The 19,592-nt window shown below is 40.7% G+C and overlaps 3 long non-coding RNA genes across 7 annotated transcripts in view; 2 read left to right on the forward strand and 1 right to left on the reverse strand.

Annotated features, from left to right (window-relative positions):
* Positions 1-6,041: 6,041 nt before the first annotated feature.
* Positions 6,042-19,592, forward strand: part of LOC138158673 (uncharacterized) — a 47,894-nt gene continuing 34,343 nt past the window's right edge. For 2 of the 5 annotated variants that reach the window (XR_011167702.1, XR_011167701.1), the window contains exon 1: positions 6,042-6,187. This is a non-coding gene — a long non-coding RNA (uncharacterized lncRNA). The remainder of the gene's footprint in view (positions 6,188-19,592) is intronic. The other 3 variants (XR_011167699.1, XR_011167703.1, XR_011167700.1) reach the window with 3 other exon arrangements.
* On the forward strand, positions 6,202-16,092 carry LOC138158676 (uncharacterized). Its single transcript, XR_011167706.1, has 2 exons — positions 6,202-6,581; positions 14,666-16,092. It is a non-coding gene; the product is annotated as an uncharacterized lncRNA (long non-coding RNA).
* Positions 8,586-19,592, reverse strand: part of LOC138158675 (uncharacterized) — a 45,029-nt gene continuing 34,022 nt past the window's right edge. The window contains exon 3 of the long non-coding RNA XR_011167705.1: positions 8,586-9,128. This is a non-coding gene — a long non-coding RNA (uncharacterized lncRNA). The remainder of the gene's footprint in view (positions 9,129-19,592) is intronic.

Raw genomic sequence — 19,592 nt, forward strand, 5'->3', positions numbered from 1 at the left:
GACCCCCTGAACTAGAGGGTCTTTAAAGTCCCTTCACTGACTTCCTCAGTAAGCATTTATTAGACTCCTACTATTTTGAGTAACTCTATCTTGTTTTCCTTTTCTCCCGCCTGACAGGGGGCATGGCCCCAGTACCTTCCCTCCTAGGCCAACACCTGCCTTGGGGGCTGACTCAGCCACCACCTCCACCCCTGCCCCTGTGACTGTTACTCTATCACCATGACCCAGTTTCAACAAGGTGGCTTTCAGAGCAGCACCTCCTTCCCAGGGGGACCCCTTATGCCACTCTAGTCTCCCCATCGCTCTCCTCCTTTGAAGCCAAAGCAGCAGGCCCAAAGGGAGAGGGCTCAGCATTACCTAAAGAAAATCTGACAGAGCCCCCTGGCCCTGGACATTGGCCCACAATGGGATTTGGGAACAAGTGGGATATTCAAGGATGGGGGAGAGGAGCCAGGGCAGACAATAACCCCACCCCCCTACCCAGGAGGTCAGAGTCAAAGAAACCGTCTCAGGTATCCATGCCTGGGGAAGGGTGGGTTGGAAGTCTTTTCACTGCACTTTCTAAGGAAGAACCTTTCATGGGCTCAGTCACTGCCCGATTAGGTTTGGTCCCCAGAGGGACCTGTTGTGTGGCCATTGTGCAAAGGCTGTGGGAATGGGGCAGTCTGGTTTTTGTCTGGGGCCTTGGAACAATAGGGCCCCCTCATCAGTCAGGTTCATCCTGCCAATTGGAACTCTCTTCTTCAAGGCTCTCTCTCTCTCTCTCTCTCTCTCTCTCTCTCTCTCTCTCTCTCTCTGTCCTCTCTTCTCTACATGTGTCTCTGACTCTGTCCTCTTTCTCTCCATGGCCTAGATTTTGAGCATACACTTTCTATTAGAGATTGCCTTTATGAGTATGGGCAAGTGCATACACATGTATGTGCAGGCAAAAGCACATGAAAATTACATGCAAACATACCGTAGACAGCTTCTAGTCACACCTATTTCTGTGTCTCAAGTGGCTCTCTATGCAGAAGCAACCCTAACTCAGTGAGAAAAGCCTGGCCTTGGATTCAGAAGATCTGAACTCAGAATCTACAAAGGATACTAACTAGCTGTATCACCCCTGGACAAGTCACTTAAATTCTCTGGGACTCATTTTCCTCATTTATAAAATAGAGAGTTGGACTCAATGATTTTTGGGGTCCCTTATATCTTTAAATCTTTGATCTTTTGAATTCTAACCCTTCACTTTACCAGCCATGTGACATAAGTTAAGTCATTTTTCTGAGTCTGGGTTTCCACATCTGTAATTAAGGATGTCAGCCTAGATGAACTCTAAGGTCCCTTTCTGCTCCAGCTCCTCTGACAGCTCTGCTCTTCAGTCATTCTTGGGGTTCTGAGGGCTCAGTGGAGCATTTGGAACCTCAGAGAGGAATGTTTATAGGTGGGAAGCCAACAAGTCAGGCATTACCTGCTTTCCAAGCCCTTTGGGATCTGGTTCCCTCAAGTTCCCCCTTAGGTTATTCTTCCTTTGATCATCTTGTCTTTCCAAACTCATGTTCATAATGAGAGGGCTCAAACTCTCCAGAGTCAAGAAAAATCTCTCTTGCTCTCTCACACATGCAGATTCTCTGTTCCCACCTCCATGCCTCTGAAATACACCTCCCCCCCCCCAATGCCTTCTCTAGTCCCAGTTACCTTTCTGCTAAACTATGTTTCCCCTTCTTTGGATCCTTGCACCAGTTTTAACCTCTTCCCCCCCACCCAGCCTTCCCTGATGAACCTCACATGACTTTTTGAATGCTCCTTTGGGATATGGATTCTGAGCACTGACAGTGAGGATTCTTTGTCATTGTTACTTGTTTTCTGTGAGTGTGCTTGCTGTGCTCTTACTGAACTGACCCTCAAAGGTACAGATGTTTTGTGGGTATCTCCCTAACATACCTAGAACAGTGCTCAGCACCCGACTCCAGCAAGCCTATTCTTTTATTGAGTATTAATAATGAATATTAATAAGAAATAATGTAATTGAATGATTAGTAATAATTTTATTTTATTCTGCCTTCCCCTGGTCTTAGCTCTGCCCTCCTACACAACACAGAGTCAGTATGCTCCTGCTTCTACAAGACATTTCTTCATATATTTAATGACAGCCACTCGAGTCTCCTTTCCCCACCCAAGCCTCCTCCAGACTTTATCATGGTTCATGTAAGAAAGACTTGGAGATTTTGATGGATTCATTGTGAGTCTGCAGGAGAGATATGGCTGCTGAGAAAATGCATTTGTTTTAAAGGTTATATTATTGACAGCTCACATGTTGAAAAGCATTGTAAGGTTTGCAAAGCACTCTCTTTGCAATAAGCCTGCCACGTGGTTGGTGTGAGTGTTTTTATCTCCATTTTACTGATGAGAAAACTGAGACTCAGAGAAGTGAAGTTACTCGCTCAAGATCACACAACTAACAATCCAATAACCATTTATTAAGTATCCATTATGTACATGGTACTAAGCTAGCTGCCAGAGATGCCAAGACAAAAAAAATGACCTCTGCCTTCAAGGAGTGTATAACCTATTGGCAGGTCAAGGGGAATATAATGTGTAAACAGATAAGTATGTGTATGATTGTTTGAAACATAGAAAGGAAGAACTAACAATGAAAATAATTGGGAAAGGCTTCCCAGAGGCGATGATATATGAGATGACCTTCATGCCCATTGCCTCTTAGTGAAATTGTTATATTGAGAACTCCAGTGACCAAACCCTGTCAGATAGTAGGTGGTTGTCAAGGCTCTGAGCCTCTAGGAGTTTTCTTAACAAAAGTCAATGGATTCAGAGCTCGGATTTTTTTAATCAGTGATAATAGAGGCACTTATCTGAGTGGGTCTGTGTCAATATCCATGATTATTTCTCCATCTTCCCTCTAGTTCCCCTTGAATATTTTCCATCAGGGCTAAAAACAGAATTGATCTTCTCCCCTCCAAAATAGAAAGGAGGTCACCTTTGTAGAGATGTTTGGGTGGAGGGGAAAGAGGTGAATCTGTTGTGAACTGGGGAGATAGAAATCCATTTTAAACAGATTCCCACGCACTCCCCCCCCCCAGCATTTGGCTCTTAAAAATGTCCCCACAGCTCCCGCATGCGGTCTTGTCTTGGCAGCTGAGCAGGCTTGAGGCTTCACCACAGGCCAGAAGCTATATACTGCCAGAGGTGTTTGGGGCTGATCATCCTAAACTTCCCACAGCTGGTTAGCTGCTGAGTCGATCTATCCTTTGTGTAACAGAAAAGGTTTCTTTCTGGGGAGGTGTGTGTGTGTGTGTGTGTGTGTGTGTGTGTGTGTAAAGAAAAGGAATCATAGGTTTAGAGTAAAAACATACCTTACAGCATGAGTGTGCTGCTGATAAATGTTTAAAAAATAGGCTCTCAGAAAAAGTATGTATGACATTTTAAAGTACAAAATACATGGTTAATATCTTCCCTATCACTTTCTGAAGTCTAGACAATAAAGAAAACAACAAATCTAGTCCTGATTTATAGACTTTTCTGATCAGTATAAAATACACTGAAAATTCACCAATCAGCTGGTTCTAGTACATCCTTACCTTATAGGTCATTGGTTCTAATCCCCTCATTTTATTGATGGGGTAACTAAGGGCCAGATAGGACAAGTGATTTGCCCAAGGTCACAAAGGTGCTAAGTAGCATACCTGGGATTCCTGTGTTTGTGCATGTCTGTAAAGATGTGGGTATGGGGGGGGGGAGGGAGTAGAAACAGGACTTCTGTGCAGCTCTGGCTTCCACCTCCTCCAATACATGTAAAAAATGACTCTAAACACACTTTAGAGCAACAGAGCCTACAAAGTGACAGAAAGAAACAAATCTCCAGCTGAAGGAAGCCCAGCAGGCCGTCAGGAGGGGTCCATCTCAGTGTGCTGGATGCTGAGAGCAGTTCCTAATGAGCACAGTTTTAGCCCCAGGGTGGCCTGACCAGCCCCAGCTGGAGCAGACTTTGGGAGAGTAAATCACCAGCAGCTATAACAGTTTGCAGACTTCTCGATCCACAAAAGCCAAAGACAAAGTAAAAGGTCAGTATGGAACTTTGTTGGGAACAGGGGGAGCTTAGTGCAGCTGCTGCCCCCCGAAGAGAGAAGTGGAGGACATGTGGCGGCTGCAGCTGCTGCCACACGGCTGCTTCTGGAGCTCCTGGCCTGCAGATTGTAGGTGGACCAAGCGACCATTCAGAGGATAATCACTTTTCCTTTGACCTGCTTGGATCTGGATGATGGTCTTGGGTGGTGGTCCTGGAGTGTGTGACCAGTGAGCCAGAGCTTCTGGGGGCTGTAGAGAGGGTGCCCATCTAATAGCTCTGGCAGCTGCAAAAACCCCAGCAATTTGGGACATAGCTCTCTCCATTCTGGAAGCAGAGTTCTACCGTAGCAAAGAGCTCAAAAGTCAAGTAATTGGCTGCCAATATGAGCAAGCAGAGGAAGCACAAACAGACCATACAGTCCTTTTTTAGGGACAAAAAGGATGAAGGCATGGAGCCGGAGGAAGACATGGAAGTCAGAACTCCTGCATCAAAAGCCTCCAAGAAAATCCTGAATTGGTTACAGGCCATGGAGGAGCTCAAGAAGGATTTTAAAAATCAAGTAAGAGAAGTGGAGGAAAAATTGGGAAGAGAAATGAGAATGATACAAGAAAATCATGAAAAGCAAGTCAACAGCCTGCTAAAGGAGACCCAAAAATACACTGAAGAAAATAATACCTTAAAAAATAGACCAACTCAAATGGCAAAAGAGGCCCAAAAAGCCAGTGAGGAGAAGAATGCTTTAAAAAGCCAAATATGCCAGATTTCAAAAACTCACTGAAAAGGATAACTCCTTCAAAATTAGATTGGAGCAATTGGAAGTTAATGATTTTATGAGAAATCAAGATACTATAAAACAGATCCAAACAAATGAAAAAAATAGAAGGCAATGTGAAATATCTCATTGGAAGGCTATAGGTATATTGAGGAGATGATGTATTGAGAAGAGTGCTTGATTTGGACCAGGGGACCTGGGTTTGGATTCTAGTTCTGCTATTTCCTGTCTGCTATATCTAATTATATATTATAGCAAGTCTCCTTAGTTCTCTGGGACTGTTTGAGCTATATAAAATAAGGGGGCTGGAATAATTTCTACTCCAGGTCAGAGTGACCTTGAAGGTTACTTTCGGTTTGAAATCTATGATCCCAAGATCCTAGACATTTATTTGTAAATGTGTGAATGTGTGTATGTTTGTATTTGACTCAGAGAATAATAGGATTTCAGAGCCAAAAGGAAAGTTTAAAAACATCTAATTATAGGATTGCAAATACAAAGATGGAAAGGACTTTGGGGATGAATCCAACTCCTTTCTTTCATAGAGAAGAAAACTGAGGCACATAGGAATGAATGATTTGTCTAAGGTTACCCAGCAAGTAACAGAGCTGAGACTGTAACAATCCTCCTGATAGCCTAGAACCCTTTCCTATTTGTATGTGAATAGGGATCTAAAGTCAGAAAGACTCTTATTGTGAATTCAAATCTGACCTCAGATACCTACTAGCTGTGTGACTTTGGGCAAGTCACTTAATCCTATTTGCCTCAGTTTCCTCATCTGTAAAATAAGCTAGAGAAGGAAATAGCAAACCACTCCAGCATCTTAAAAAAAATCCCAAATGGGGTCACGGAGAGTTGTATATGACTGGAAAATGATGGAAGTGTGCATGTGTGCATATGTACATATTTCTATGCATTGATGTGTGGGTCAGGACCCTGTCTCTACCACTTTGGGGCAAGCCACTTTACTACAATACCTTTAAAATGAAAGGGCTGACCTAGATGATTTATCAAGGTCGCTTCAGCTCTAAATCTACAATCCCATGTATTTATGTACATATGCATGCATTTATGGGAATTCACACATTTGTGTATGCACACATGCTGTGTTTATATGAGCATATGTATGTATGTGTGTTTGTGTGAGCTCATCTATGTGGACGCATATGTGTCTTCATCTATTTGTATACGTGTATATGTGTGCACACGTGTATTTTGGCAGCCCCCAAGATAACCACTTCCCTCCAGCACATCTGGAAAATGAGCTCCTATCCTCCAGTAAACAGACTTCCAGAGGAAGAGTCAGGATGGCCCTTGCTCTCCCCTTGGAATAGAACAGAGCCAAGGTAGGAAAAAACACACTGAGCCTGAAGGATGTAACCTCTCTGATCCCAGTTCTGGCCAGGAGCAAAGAGACCTGGCAGGGCTGGTGCAGAGGGCGTGGGCCCCAGAGTCCATCCTGACACGCTTTCTTCCTGTGGGGGTGGGAGGAGGGAACCAGAGGAAAGGAGATGTTGCTCCTCTAAGGAACTCCAAGCCCACAAGGGTATACGGAGCTGGATATTAGGGCCAGAGGGGTCCAAGGCAAGGAAACAGCAAGCCAAGGAGGTCAGAAAGCCAGGAGCAGGGTGGAATTCTCCCAGAGGGAATCAAGAGGATGGGTGGAGGTACTGAAGAAGGACGATCCAGGGAGATGAGGCCCCTCCAGTCTGGAAAAACAGAAGCAGAGAGGAAATAATGGTAATTACTATTATGAATGATAATAAAAGCTAACACTTCTAAAATGATTTAGGGTTTACAAAGTGTTTTACATGTATTATCTCCTTTGATCCTCAGGTGGGCACTATTATTTGATAGTATTATATTTTATATATTATATATAGGATCATATAGGAATTATATATTATATAGGAATATATGATATTAATACATATTTTACATAGTATTATATAGAGATATTCTTTTATAGATGAAGAAATTGAGTCTGAGAAAGGTTAAGTGATTTGCCCATAGTCACACAATAAGTGTCTGAGATAGTTTTTTAACTCAGGGCTTGCTGACTCCATGATAAATATTCTTTTCACCTAGCTGCCTAATAATTGTTATGTAATATTAATAGCTCTCACTTATAACTAGGATTTTACAGCTTACCAAATTCTTTTCTTACACTACCTCTGGGAAGTGGATATTATCGCCCCCATTTTATAAATGGGAAAACCAGGGCTCAGGGAGGTCAATGACTTCTCCACAGCTAGCACATAACAGAGATGAACTTTCCATCATCTCTGAAAGCTTGCCACTCGCTATACTTTTCTATGTCAGAGTTTAAAATTGTGAGAGACCGTGACAGGAAGCACAGATTCAGGAATTCACTCATTCCTGGATGCTAGAAAAAGGAGGGTCCCTGCTGAAAGCTGGAAGGGGCTAAATTTAGGACAAATAAAAGACTTTGTTCACATAGCAGGCAGTGGCCATATGGAATTCATTTCCCCTAATATGCAGCATAGGATGAAAATAGAAATAGATTTTTAAAGGATTTCTCCAGATGCTCCCCATCCTTTAATGTCCAGCTGAAGTCTCACCTTCTCCATGAAGCACCCCCTGACCTTAATCTACTCTAATTTCCTACTGACAGCTCAGCATTTACTTGGGGTCTGATGCCAATGAATTTTTGTGTATCCAAATAGATTGTAGACTCTTCGAGGCCAGGGCACATGACTTATACTGATCATAACTCATTTTTAGATAGTGTTTTGAAGTTTAGAAAACCTCTTCCTCTTCTCTCCCCTCCCCCCAACCCTTGAGGTGCTGGTATTATTATCCCCATTTTACAGATGGAAAAACTGAGCCTCAGAGAGGTGAAATGCCTTACTCCGAGTCTGGTGCTCTTTCAACCTAGTCACACAGAGGCTTTACTTCTCCATTACTCACAGAGCACCTAGCTCTCTAGCAAGAACCAGCTTTACAGGCATTCATGATTATTTATTGAACATTCACTATATACAAAAGGCATGGGGGAATCTGTGAAGATAATTAATTCCCTCTTTTGTTATTTCTGTTGAGTCGTTTCTGTTGTCTGACTCTTCATGACCTCCCACGGGGTTTTCTTGGCAAAGATACTGCAGTGGTTTGTCATTTCCTTCTCCAGCTCATTTTACAGATGAGGAAACTGAGGCAAACAGGGTGGAGTGACTTGCCCAGGGTCACACAGCTAGTAAGTGTCTGAGCCCACATTTGAACTTAGGAAGATTCATCTTCCTAACTCCAAGCTCGGTGCTCTATCCATAGATGGATTCAATTCAACAAGCATTTATTGAACGCCTACTACATACCAGGTACTCTTAGAGGTTGGGAATACAAAAATAGAAACGGATGTGTTCCCATTATGAAGGAACTTATGTTAAACTGTGGCAGGGGTTTAGGCCAGGGAATGAAGGGAAGAGGGGAGTAAAAGCAACCCATGAACAAATAAGTATATGGTATCCTTATAAACTTGGGGCTTATATTAGCAGCGAGGGTCCCCCAAATCTGGCTACATCTCCTCCTCAGGGTTTTAGAAGCAAGTCTAAGGGGTTATGAGTTTTCTCTAGTGCTATAAGATTGAGTCCCAATGTAAGTGCATTGCCCACATTATCTGTCACCAGTTAATATTTCTTCAGTATCATCTAAACCAGTGGTATCAAATTCACATTGAAATTCACATATGTGGCCACATTTTAGAAATAAATTCACACTACCTGTGTAGTATTATATTTTTATTTATTTCATTAAACATTTTGCAGTTACATTTTCATCTGATTCCAATGGCACTTGGGAGTTTTGCAGGCTATTTGCAGCTGTAAGTTTGACACCTCTGACCTCTACCACTGCTTAGTGTCCCACAATCCACCTAACCAGTTGATTTTGCTTCAATATTTGATTAACCAATTAATATCAATTACCTCTTACAAAGGGATATTTACTGAAAATATATAATAAGAACTAAAGTTCAGAGACTTTGCCTCCCTGCCAAACAGGGGAACACTCTCCCTTCTTCTATCTTGGTCTCTTGGGAGAATGAACTCAGAATTAAAGAGGTTGCTACAAAGCATTCACCTCGACGCATTAACTTATTCATGTGGCATTGTTGATGGACACAGTCACTCCCTTGCTTGTAGGACCTGGCATCTTGGTTATTGGATCTAGTCACTTCTGGGCTGGATCAAGCAGTTTTCTTCTGGGTTTCTTCCTAGTCTCATTTGTTGGATTTTTGTTGGATCTTCTAAGCTTTCCAGATCTCACAATGACCTATATCAGAAGAGAGAAACCATAAATAGAAGATGGCCCCATCCCAAACACTGCTTGTCTAGGAGACCATGTGTTCATGGGAAGGATACCCCTGCTTCCCCCAACACTGGCCCTCCATAGTTCTGAGGGCTGTCCTTATACCTTGTGGCCAGAGGGAAAGAAAGGGAGCGAGTTCTCCATTGGATCCTTTTGTATGTACTCTCAATTCTGGCTAATCAGCCAACGAAAAGGCCCTTCTTTACTATGGAATGGTAAGAGTTCCAGAATACCTGAGCATGTCCTTTTTGGAAAAATATTTTATTTTTTCCAATTACATATAAAGATAGTTTTCAACATTCATTTTTATAAGATTTTTTAGTTTCAAATTTTTCCCTTTTCCCCTCCCCATGACGATAAGTAATCTGATATAGGTTATACATGTGCAATATTAAACATTTCCACATCAGTCATGTTGTGAAAGAAAAAGCATAACAAAAGGGAAAAACATGAAAAACAAAAAACAAAAAAAGTGAAAATAGTATGCTTTGATCTACATGACTCTATAGTTCTTTCTCTGGATGTGGATGGCATTTTCCATCATGAGTCTTTTGGAATTGTCTTGGATTGTTGCATTGCTGAGAAGAGCTAAGTAATTCATAGTTTATTTTTGCACTATGTTCTCCTGATTCTGCTTCCTTTACTCAGCATCAGTTCATATAAGTCTTCCTAGGTTTTTCTGAAATCTTCCTGCCTGAGCATGTTCTGAAGAAGAGAAGAGTCATTTCAAGTCAACACGTATTTCTTGGAGCAGATTCATCAAATAGCCACACTTTCAGGAGTGGGCTCTTTATTGCTAGTCTCCCTTTCCCCACCCTCAATTTCTTTTTTTTTTATCACAAGAGGAAATTGAGGAGGGAGAGAACACTAACGAGATGGGATTGAGGTAGGCTTCACAGAGAAGGTTGCACCTGAGTTAAACTCTGAAGTAATTCTGAAATTCTGAGAGGCAGGAATGAAGAGGGCACTCTAGGAATGAGAAAGACAGAGTTTGTGGGAATATACAGAGGCTAGAAACTGAATATAAAGTTCTTGAAATTAGAAAAGAAAGGTAGAAAAATAGTGGGGGCTGGACACAGGAGAGAGAACTGACAGAGAGGTGATGGACTCAAGACACAAAGGGAGACATGTATGTATTTTTGGTCATGGTCAATGTGGGAATATGTTTTACTTGATTATCTATTTTGTTAGAGGGTTTTTTCCACTTTCCCTTCAATATTAAATATGAAAACAAAGTCAAAAGATTGAAAAAATAAAATTAAACATTTAGTTTAAATTAAAAAAAAAATAACCTGGAAAGCAGAGCAAGGAAGATAATTTGGGAATTATTGGACTATTTGAAAACAATTACAAAAAAAGAGCCAAGAAATCATAAAAAAAAAAAACTCAGATCTCTTAGAATGAGAGGGCTAAGTGAAAATAGAAAGAATTCAGCAGTTGCCTCCAAAAAAAATCCTCAGAAACATTATAGACCAAATCCAGAATTTCCAGGTCAGAGAAAAAATACTGCAAATATCTAGAAGAAAAAATCAGATACTGAGGAACCACTGCTAGTATCACACAAGATTTAGCAGTCACAATATGGAGGAGAGGAGAGATTGGAATGTGATATTCCAAAAGTTAAAAGATATAGGCTTATAACCAAGAATAATTTACCCAACAAAATTGTGTATAATAATACAAGGAAAAAATTTACCTTCAATGAAAAAAAGATTTCCAATTGTTCTTGATGAAAAGACCAAAGCTAAGTAAAAACTTTGAAATGCAAACACAGGAGTCAAACAAAATATAAAAAGGTAAATATGAGAAAACAATTATAAGGGATTATAAATAATTATAATAAATTATAAATAATAATTTATAATATAATTATAAATAATTATAAAGATGAACTATTCATATTCCATTGTTGGCATGTGATACATGTCCCATCAGAATTCTATCATCATTCAAGGGAATCTAATAAGAGAGATGGAGGACTTGGAAGTTGGGTGTTTTTTTTTTTAACGTTCTGTTGATCTCAAAAGAAGAGAGAAAAGGAAGGGAAAAGGAACACATTCTGGGGGAAAAGGAACACATGGGGAGTAGCATAGCACTTGATCTTCATTTTCATCTAAACAGGTTAAAGGAGGGAAGAATACACACACAGAGTTAGGCATAGAAACACATTTTACTCAACAGGGAAAGAAGAAATATAAGAGGGAGAATAAAAAGAAGGATAAATTATAGGAGGAATTCTTTCTAGTCAAAACAAACTCTAAGGACTAGAAGGTGGGTCTCTACCCATTTCTTCCCTTACATACCTTCAAAAATTAAAGAACAAAATGTAATTTAAGGTATTGAAAGAACTTGCTGATGTAATTGATGAATTACTGGTGGTGGTTTATTTTTTTTAACAATTTCTAAAATAGTATTTTATTTTTAGTTTAGAATATTCCATTCCACAAGTTTTTGAGTTTTAAGTTTTCTCTCTCTCCCTTTCTTTCCTCCTAAATCCCCCCACCACCCCATGACGGCATGCAATCCAATATAGGCTCTACACATACATTCATATTAAATATATTTTTATATTAGTCATGTTATAAAAAAAGAATTATAACCAATGGAATGAATCACAAGAAAGAAGAAACAAAACAAAACAAAAATGACAGAGAGCAAGTAATATGCTTCAATCTGCATTCAGACTCTTTTTTTCTGGATGTGGACAGACTGGTTATGATTTCTAAAAAAAAAAAACAATACATAGTGAACAGGAAAGGTTACTGTTTGGAACAGGAAAGATGTTGCTTCCATCTGCCTGGTTTTGTTCCTCATTCTCCTTAATATGAGCCTGTTGGAATTTGTCTTCCCAGAATCCATGTTCTTCCTGCCACTCCTCCTGGAAGCAAACGTGATTTGGAACTGGAAATTCTAGAGCTTGAGTCTCCAGACCTAAACTAAGCCATATACAAGACATACTTTCACAATGCTTGGGTTCAAAAGAATCAATTTCATAAATATGGAATGGGAGAGAAGTTACTTTGTGGAAAAGATGCAAGGGTTCAAGTGAATAGAATGTGATTACCCGGGTTTCCCCGATAATAAGACCTATCCCGAAAATAAGGCCTCCCCTTACTGTGTAAGATTCTTCTAAAATAAGCCCTCCCCCGAAAATAAGCCCTATTGAGATTGCTACTGAAGTAAGGTTAATCCCTGCGCTACACGCTACATTACGGTACCCGCTTTGCTCCGCGCCCCCCCCCCCCCCGTTGAAATGCACGCCGTGCTCCGAGCTGAATCCAATCAGAGCTGCAGCAGTGAGCGCGTCATCCTGTTCTTCCCCAGTGATTTGCTTATTGAATAAAGGTACATTTTTTTGTTCACATTTACCTGTTTATTAAAATTGCTGTCAATGTTCATTAAAATAAGCCCTCCCCTGAAAATAAGCCCCCTGGTATTTTTCTGTCCAAAAAATTTAATAAGACAGTGTCTTATTATCAGGGAAACATGGTACTGAGCCTCTGTTGACTGTCTTTGAAAATTCTAATGCTTCCAAAGGATCAATGATGAAGAATGCTATCTATCTCCTGACAGAGAGGTGATGGAATTAGGGGGGCAGACTAAGACATAGGTTTGGGGTCACAACTAATGCAGGAATTTGTTTTGTTTGACTATTCATACTTGTTACCAGAATTTTCTTTTTCTTTTCTTAATGGTGGGAGGAGGGAGAGAAAATGTTTGTTGAAAAAAATTTAAAAATTGGAATGAATGGGAGAGGTGCCATAGAACTAGAAATGAGGAAATGTGTGGGAGCTCACTTAGAATCAATGATATGACATGGTAGCCAAAAAAGCTAAGAAGACGCTTCAGTGAAGGCATGATGTCCAGAAGGAAGGAGGTGAGAGTCTTGCTAGAACCACTCTGGTCAGGCCACAAGTAGAGTATTGTGTTTAGTTCTCAATGCCACATGCTGACAAACTGGAATGTGCCCAAAAGGTGATAACTAGCATGGTGAAGGGACTGGAAACTACTTTACAAGAGCATCAGTTGGAGATCCTGAAGTCACTTTATCTGGAGTAGAAGACTTGGTTATGGAGGGTGCATGGATGTTAGCTGTTTTCACATATGTGAAGGGCTGTCATGTGGAAGAGGTGATAAATTGGGTTTGCTTAGACCTGGAGGGCAGAGCTAGAAGAAATGGAAAGAAGCCTCAGAGAGTTAGATTTTTGGCTTAATGTAAGATAAACCCCCTGAAAATGGAGTTGTCCATGAGTGGGACGAACTGCTTCAGTAGGTCATCAATTTCCAATCATCAGAGTTCTCTAAAATGAGATAATATTTGTAAAGTACTTAACATAGTACCTGGTATGCAGTAGGTGCTTAATAAATGCTTGTTCCTTTCTCCTTTCCTTCTGAGGAGAGCTGGATTAGGTATCATAGTTCTGGAGCTAGAAGGGGCCTAAGAGGCCATCTAATTCAACTCTTTCATTTTACATTTGAGAGAATATAGGTATAGAGAAGTCATATCTTGCCCAAAGTCACACATGAAATAAAAACCAGATAGAATTTGAGCCCAAGATCTCTGATTCCAGAGCCAATGTTCTCTCCACTGAACCACACTGACCACTAGCCAAGAAGTCACAGAGAAGGCTCTTCCTTAGATAAAGGACTGAACTAGATGGGCTCTGAGATGTCTTGAAATCCAGAAACCCCATGAATTTATAGCTGACAGAGCCACTACGGGTTATTAATGAAAACTAGCAGAAAATTTCCTAACCTCTAAATTCAGGGAAGGAATCCTCCATAGCACATCCTTTGGTTCCCCTCTGTCTCCAATAAAGACAGAAATTTGAGTTGTAGGAACCATAGAGTTAATATGGAAAAGTATTTACAATAATCTTTTTAATTAAAGAAAAATTTATTATTCAAGTGCAAGCCCTACATTAGGGGCTGAGGATACAGAGACAAAAATAAAACAATCCTTCAGAAAGTTATGTTGTATATGGAGGAGCTGGAATATACCTGTACATCTACAAGCATACTACCAGGTAGGGAGTAAAGGAGTAAAGGGAGAAATCATACAAAGTGCTTTAGACATGTTTGAGGAGGGGGAAAAGGCATGGACAACTGGAGGTATCAGGAGAGGCTTCACAGAAGAGTAGGCATTGGGGTTAAGACTTAAAGTAAGATAAGGAATCTGAAAAGTAAGGAAAAGAGAATGAATTCCACAGGTGGGAGATGATTTGTGCAAATGCACAGCACAGCAAAGTTATCTTTCTTATTATATTATATGGTCCCATGAGTATTTCTTTGTGTCCTAATCCTGAGCCTGAATCACTAGACCAGACTGAGCTAGGCCTGTCCCAGAACAACCTTTGATTATTTCCATTTGTAATAACATCTTAGCCAATTTGATGAGCATGAAGTGAAACTTCAGAGTTTTTAAAATAAATTTTATTGATATCTTTTGTTTTCATATCACTTAAATACCTTCCTGAATTCTTTTCTCTCTCCTCTTCCAGAGAGCCATCCCATATAATAAAGAATATTTTAAGAAAAAGAGAAAGAGAAAAGCAGCAAAACCTATCGATACATTTAAAAAATCTGAAAATATATGCAATGTTCTACGCCTGTGGACCTCCCATCTCTGCAAAGTGGGGAGAAGAGAACGGAGGGATTTTCTCATAGTTCTTTATCAGAGTTTTAATTTTCATTTATCTTATTAGTTGATCAATAGTTTGCAATCCTTCTTTTGAAAATTGTCTATCTCCTTTGACAGTATCTTAGAGAATGACTTCTGGTTTTATGTACTTGTGTGTCAAAGCAAGAAGACTAAGGAAAGGTCATCGGATATGGCAATTAAAAGATCGCTCATGTCCTTAGTAAAAACATTTCATTTGATTGGGTAGTTTTTGAGCAGAGGAGAGGCATGGCCAGACCTGTGTCTTAAATTATTTTGGCATTTGTGTGTGGGATGGAATGGAAAGGGGAGTGATTAAAGGTGGCAGAGAGTTGAAAGGCTATTAAAAATAAAATGAATAAAAATTAATTTGAAAAAATACAGACAAGTGGAAATGAGATCCTCAACTAGAGAGGAAACAATGGAAGTATAGAAGGAGCAATGAATATCAGAGAGGTTATAGAGGTAGCATGGACAGGAATCGACATCTGATTGGATAATAAAGGACGTAGAAGAAAGAAGTCAAGGACACCCCTAGGGTTGCAAACCCAAGTCCCTCCAGAAGCTTGTAATGATTAGTGCTGGCCCCTGGGAACAGACGCTCAAATACATTTCCCTCTATTTAGTAGGGGGAAGAATTGGAAAGAAAGATGGTGGTGTCCTCAACAGAAAGAGGAAGGTCTGGAGGTGGGGGGGGGGCGGTTAACTTGTGGGCATTGGGGGAGTGGGGAAGATAAGGAATTCCATCAGTTCAAGGAAGAGATTACAGCTAGATATATAGATTTGGGAGTCATCTAGATAGATCTGATGATTGAACCTGTGGGAACAGATGAGCTCATTAAGAGAGAATGTTATAAATGTTGTTATACACAGGAGTTCTTAACCTGGGTTATATGAAGTTGCTTTTAAAAAAATTTTGATAATTATATCAAAAGTCTTATTGCAGTTTTAAACCTTAGTAGTTTAAAATGTAGAATGTCCTATATTTCAATATAAGTGGTTTTCTTTGTAATATGTCTGATTTTATGCATTTAAAAACATTATTCTGAAACCTGGAAAGACTTACATGAACTGATGCAAAGTGAAGTGAGCAGAACCAGGAGAACATTGTATCTGGTAACGGCAATATTGCATGATGATCAGCTATGAATGACTTAGCTATTCTCAGCAATATAATCATCCAAGACAATTCCAAAGGGCTCATGAGGAAAAATGCTATCTACCTCCAGAAAAAGAATGCAGTGTGAATAAAGATTGAAGCATACTATTTTTCACGTGTGTGTGTGTGTGTGTGTGTGTGTGTGTGTATTGTGTGTTTTCCTTTGGACTGGGTTTTCTTTCACAACAGGACTAATATGGAAACATGTTTTTACATGATTACATATCTATAACCTACATCAAATTGTTTATCATCTCAGGGAAAGTGGAGGAAAGGAAGGGAGGAAGAAAATTTGCAACTCAAAATTTTAAAAAATAAATGCTAAACATTGTTTTTACATGTAATTGGAAAAAAATAAATAGTATTTTTAAAAATTCTGAGAAGAGGTCCCCAGACTTCCCCAGACTGCCGATAGGGTCTATGACACAAAAGTAATTAAGAACAGCCTCTGATATAAAGAGAAGAGGATCCAAGAGAGAACCTTGAGCCATACCCACACTTACACAGTGGGAGGTAGATGAAAAATCAGCAAAGGAAACTAAGGAGGCATCAGACAGATAGGAGAGCAATCTGATAATAATCGTATCATAGAAGCCAAGAGAGGACAGTATCTAGGGTCCAGGATCATTGACTTAGCACTCAAAGGGACCTTTGAAGTCATTAAATCCAATTCCCTCATTTCATAAATGAGCAAACAGAGCCTCTGAGAGATTATTTGCCCAAAGTCACATAGGTAGCTCGTATCTGAAGTAGGATTTGATGTTAAAGGTTTGAAGAGAGATGAGAAGATTTGGAACAGCTGTGGTGAGGTGTGTGACAAAAGAGTTCATTTTAAATGAATGAAAGGATTGCTTTGAAGCGATGAAATACTAGCTGAGGTTAGTGAACATGAATTTGTAGTCGGTCCCTAACACTTCCTCTGATAGCTTTCAGTAGTTTAAGAGGAGGAGCAAAGAAGGAAGATGTTGGGGGTAACCCAGGGTTAAGGGTTGGCTGGGCGTGATCTGGGAAGGACAAGGAGCAGGAGATTCAAGTGTGAAATACAGTGTCTTGTTGAACTTGTCAACTATTGGGTCAAGATTGAAGGGAGGAAAGGGAGGCCAGAATGAGGCTGACAGACTGGAGAGGGAGGAATGAAAGGACCTAAAGGCATAATGAAGATGAATAAAAAGATTTAGGAGGAATAAAGCAGAGAGATAGAGGGAAGGATGGGTGATTTTTATCAAAGAGGGGAAGTTCAGAGTTCAAGATTTACCCCTCTCCTTTTAAGGAAGTGGCCTCTTCCAGAGAGGGTTAGGGTAGCTCGGCTCCTGGAAATTCTGCCCTGGTTTGTTCTGGGAATGGGCCCAGGTCTTTCTGGGAAGGTCATTCCCACAGACCAAAGAAGAGCCCTTCACGAGGAGTCACAGGACCCAAGTCTGAATCCTGGCTCCATTTCTTACTATCCTCTTGTTTCATTTTTTACTGATTTTAGGGGTCTCTCTTTTTTTTTAACCCTCTGGGAGGGCTGTTATTATATTAGAAAATCCCTGAGGACACATCTCTAAATCTACAATGCTATGAAGGGATCTTAGAAATGGTATAGTTCAGCCCCTTCAAGAGGACACTGCAGCCTAGAGAAAAGGCTTTGCCCAAAGGCACCCAGGTCATGAGTGGCAGATTGGGACTAGACCCTGTAGTCCCTTCTAAGGCTTGGCCCAGTGTTCTTTGCCTAGGCTTCTTCTACCCTCTTTGTGCATCCACCCTCAGGGGCCTAATTCTGAGCATCCAAGACTAGGCTTTCGGAGTCTCATTTGGGAGGGTTAAGGAAAGAGGCTGTTCTCTGGCTCTGGCCAAGGCAACCAGGCCTTCCTGCTCTGAGGCCCTCTGCTCTCGAGACAATGAGGCAAGCAAATGTGCCTCTCTTGTTCCAAACCCAAAGTGTTGGCTTGTTGTTGTGAATCGGACAGAAACCCTGTTACAAGTTTACACTGATCCCTTTGTTTCCGCATCCTCTGGGAGAGCTCGCCCTACAAGACTCTGGAATGCTGGGACAATGGCCAGGCCTTAATTAGGCTGGGTGAGGAACCAGAGCTGCTGCACCAGCTACTTCTGAGGGCTACTGGGGCGAGAGAAATGAGAGCTGGGAATATGGACAGAGGTTTGGAGAAAGGAGCTGAGGACAGGGTGTGACGATGCCTCTTGATGAGGGACACCTTGGTGGCAAGCCAGGCCAGATATCATTTCCCCTGAATACAGGGGATGCTTCAGAGGGGCCATACAAGGTGCTGGAGGAGGGTTGGGGAGAGGATTGAGAGGGGAGGTGGCTGTTAGGATCACCTTGACCCAGGGAGACTAGGTGAGCTTCAGCTGCATGATCCAGCCAAAGCAACAGCTTGGCTCCTTTAATAAGGGGACCAATATCTTGTTTATACTTTTGGTGGAGGGGTGTGTGAACAAAAGGTAGCAGTAGTAACTAAATTTCCCTGGAGATTCAGCTTGGTGCCCTGGATTTCTGGGGATTTTCCTAGGTAAGCCTTGGTTAAGTTTATGAAAAGGATGCAAGGATGCACAAGTCCCTGGTCTTGAGCCTCTTGGTTTTGGCTGATTGAGCCATAAGTTCCATATATCTGTCTTCAGGCCATTGATCAATTCCATACCCAGGAATCATTCCCTCCTCATCTCCACCTGGCAATATCCCTAGATTTTTTCAAAGTACAGTTTAGGTATCACCTCCCACATCAGCTCCTTCTCAACACCCTCAGCAGTTTTTAGTATTCCCTCCCTCTTGGAGTTACTTAGTATTGATTTATATTTATTTATTTGGGTAATAGGATCATAAATCTAGAACTAGAAAAGTCCTCAAAGGTCATCTTGTCTAACTCCCTGATTTTACAGATGAGAAAACTGAGGCCCAACAAAGTTTACTGACTGGGTTAGAGTCATAAGTGTCAGATGCAGGATTTGAACCAAGACTCCCTGGAACCAGAGACAGTCCTCTTTCTGCTTCCTCATGATGCCTGTCTACTGCCCGCCTCCTCCTGCCAATAGAATGTAGATTCCTTAAAGGCAGGGACCATTTCATTTTTGCTTTTGAATTTTCAGTACCTAGCATACTTTCTGCTATATAATGGGTGTTTAATAAATATTTTGTTTTGGCTAATGTAGAAAAATGTTTTGCATGACTGAACATGCATAACCTATATCAAAGTGCTTAACTTCTCAATGAGGGGGAGAAGAAAGAGGAAGTCATTTTGGAATTCAAAATTACAAAAAAAAGTTAAACATTATTTTCACATTGACAAAAATAAAATAAAAAAAACATTCTGTGAAAAAAAGTTTTGTTGTTGAACTGACCCAGTGAGCTTCCTAGGGTACCATTTCCAACCTCCTGGAGCCTAGGGGGACACAAAAGGATGTTGCCTTTGGACTTTCAGGTCTTTTTTGTGTTTCATTCCTAATTAAAATTCTCTGATCCCTTAATCTTATACAGTTCCTGTGTGGGTCTTGGCAGGTAGAGTCCCCAGCATTTACACTGTCTGTAATTATTTTAAATGGAACATCTCTTTCTATCTCTTCCTGCTGGGTTTTGTTGGTAATATACAAAAATGCTGATGATTTATGTGGATTT

This window comes from Petaurus breviceps, unplaced genomic scaffold (genome assembly GCF_028583685.1).
Source record: "Petaurus breviceps papuanus isolate PSGF00001 unplaced genomic scaffold, PetGlider_PUasm1.0 175, whole genome shotgun sequence".
Classification (NCBI taxonomy): domain Eukaryota; kingdom Metazoa; phylum Chordata; class Mammalia; order Diprotodontia; family Petauridae; genus Petaurus; species Petaurus breviceps.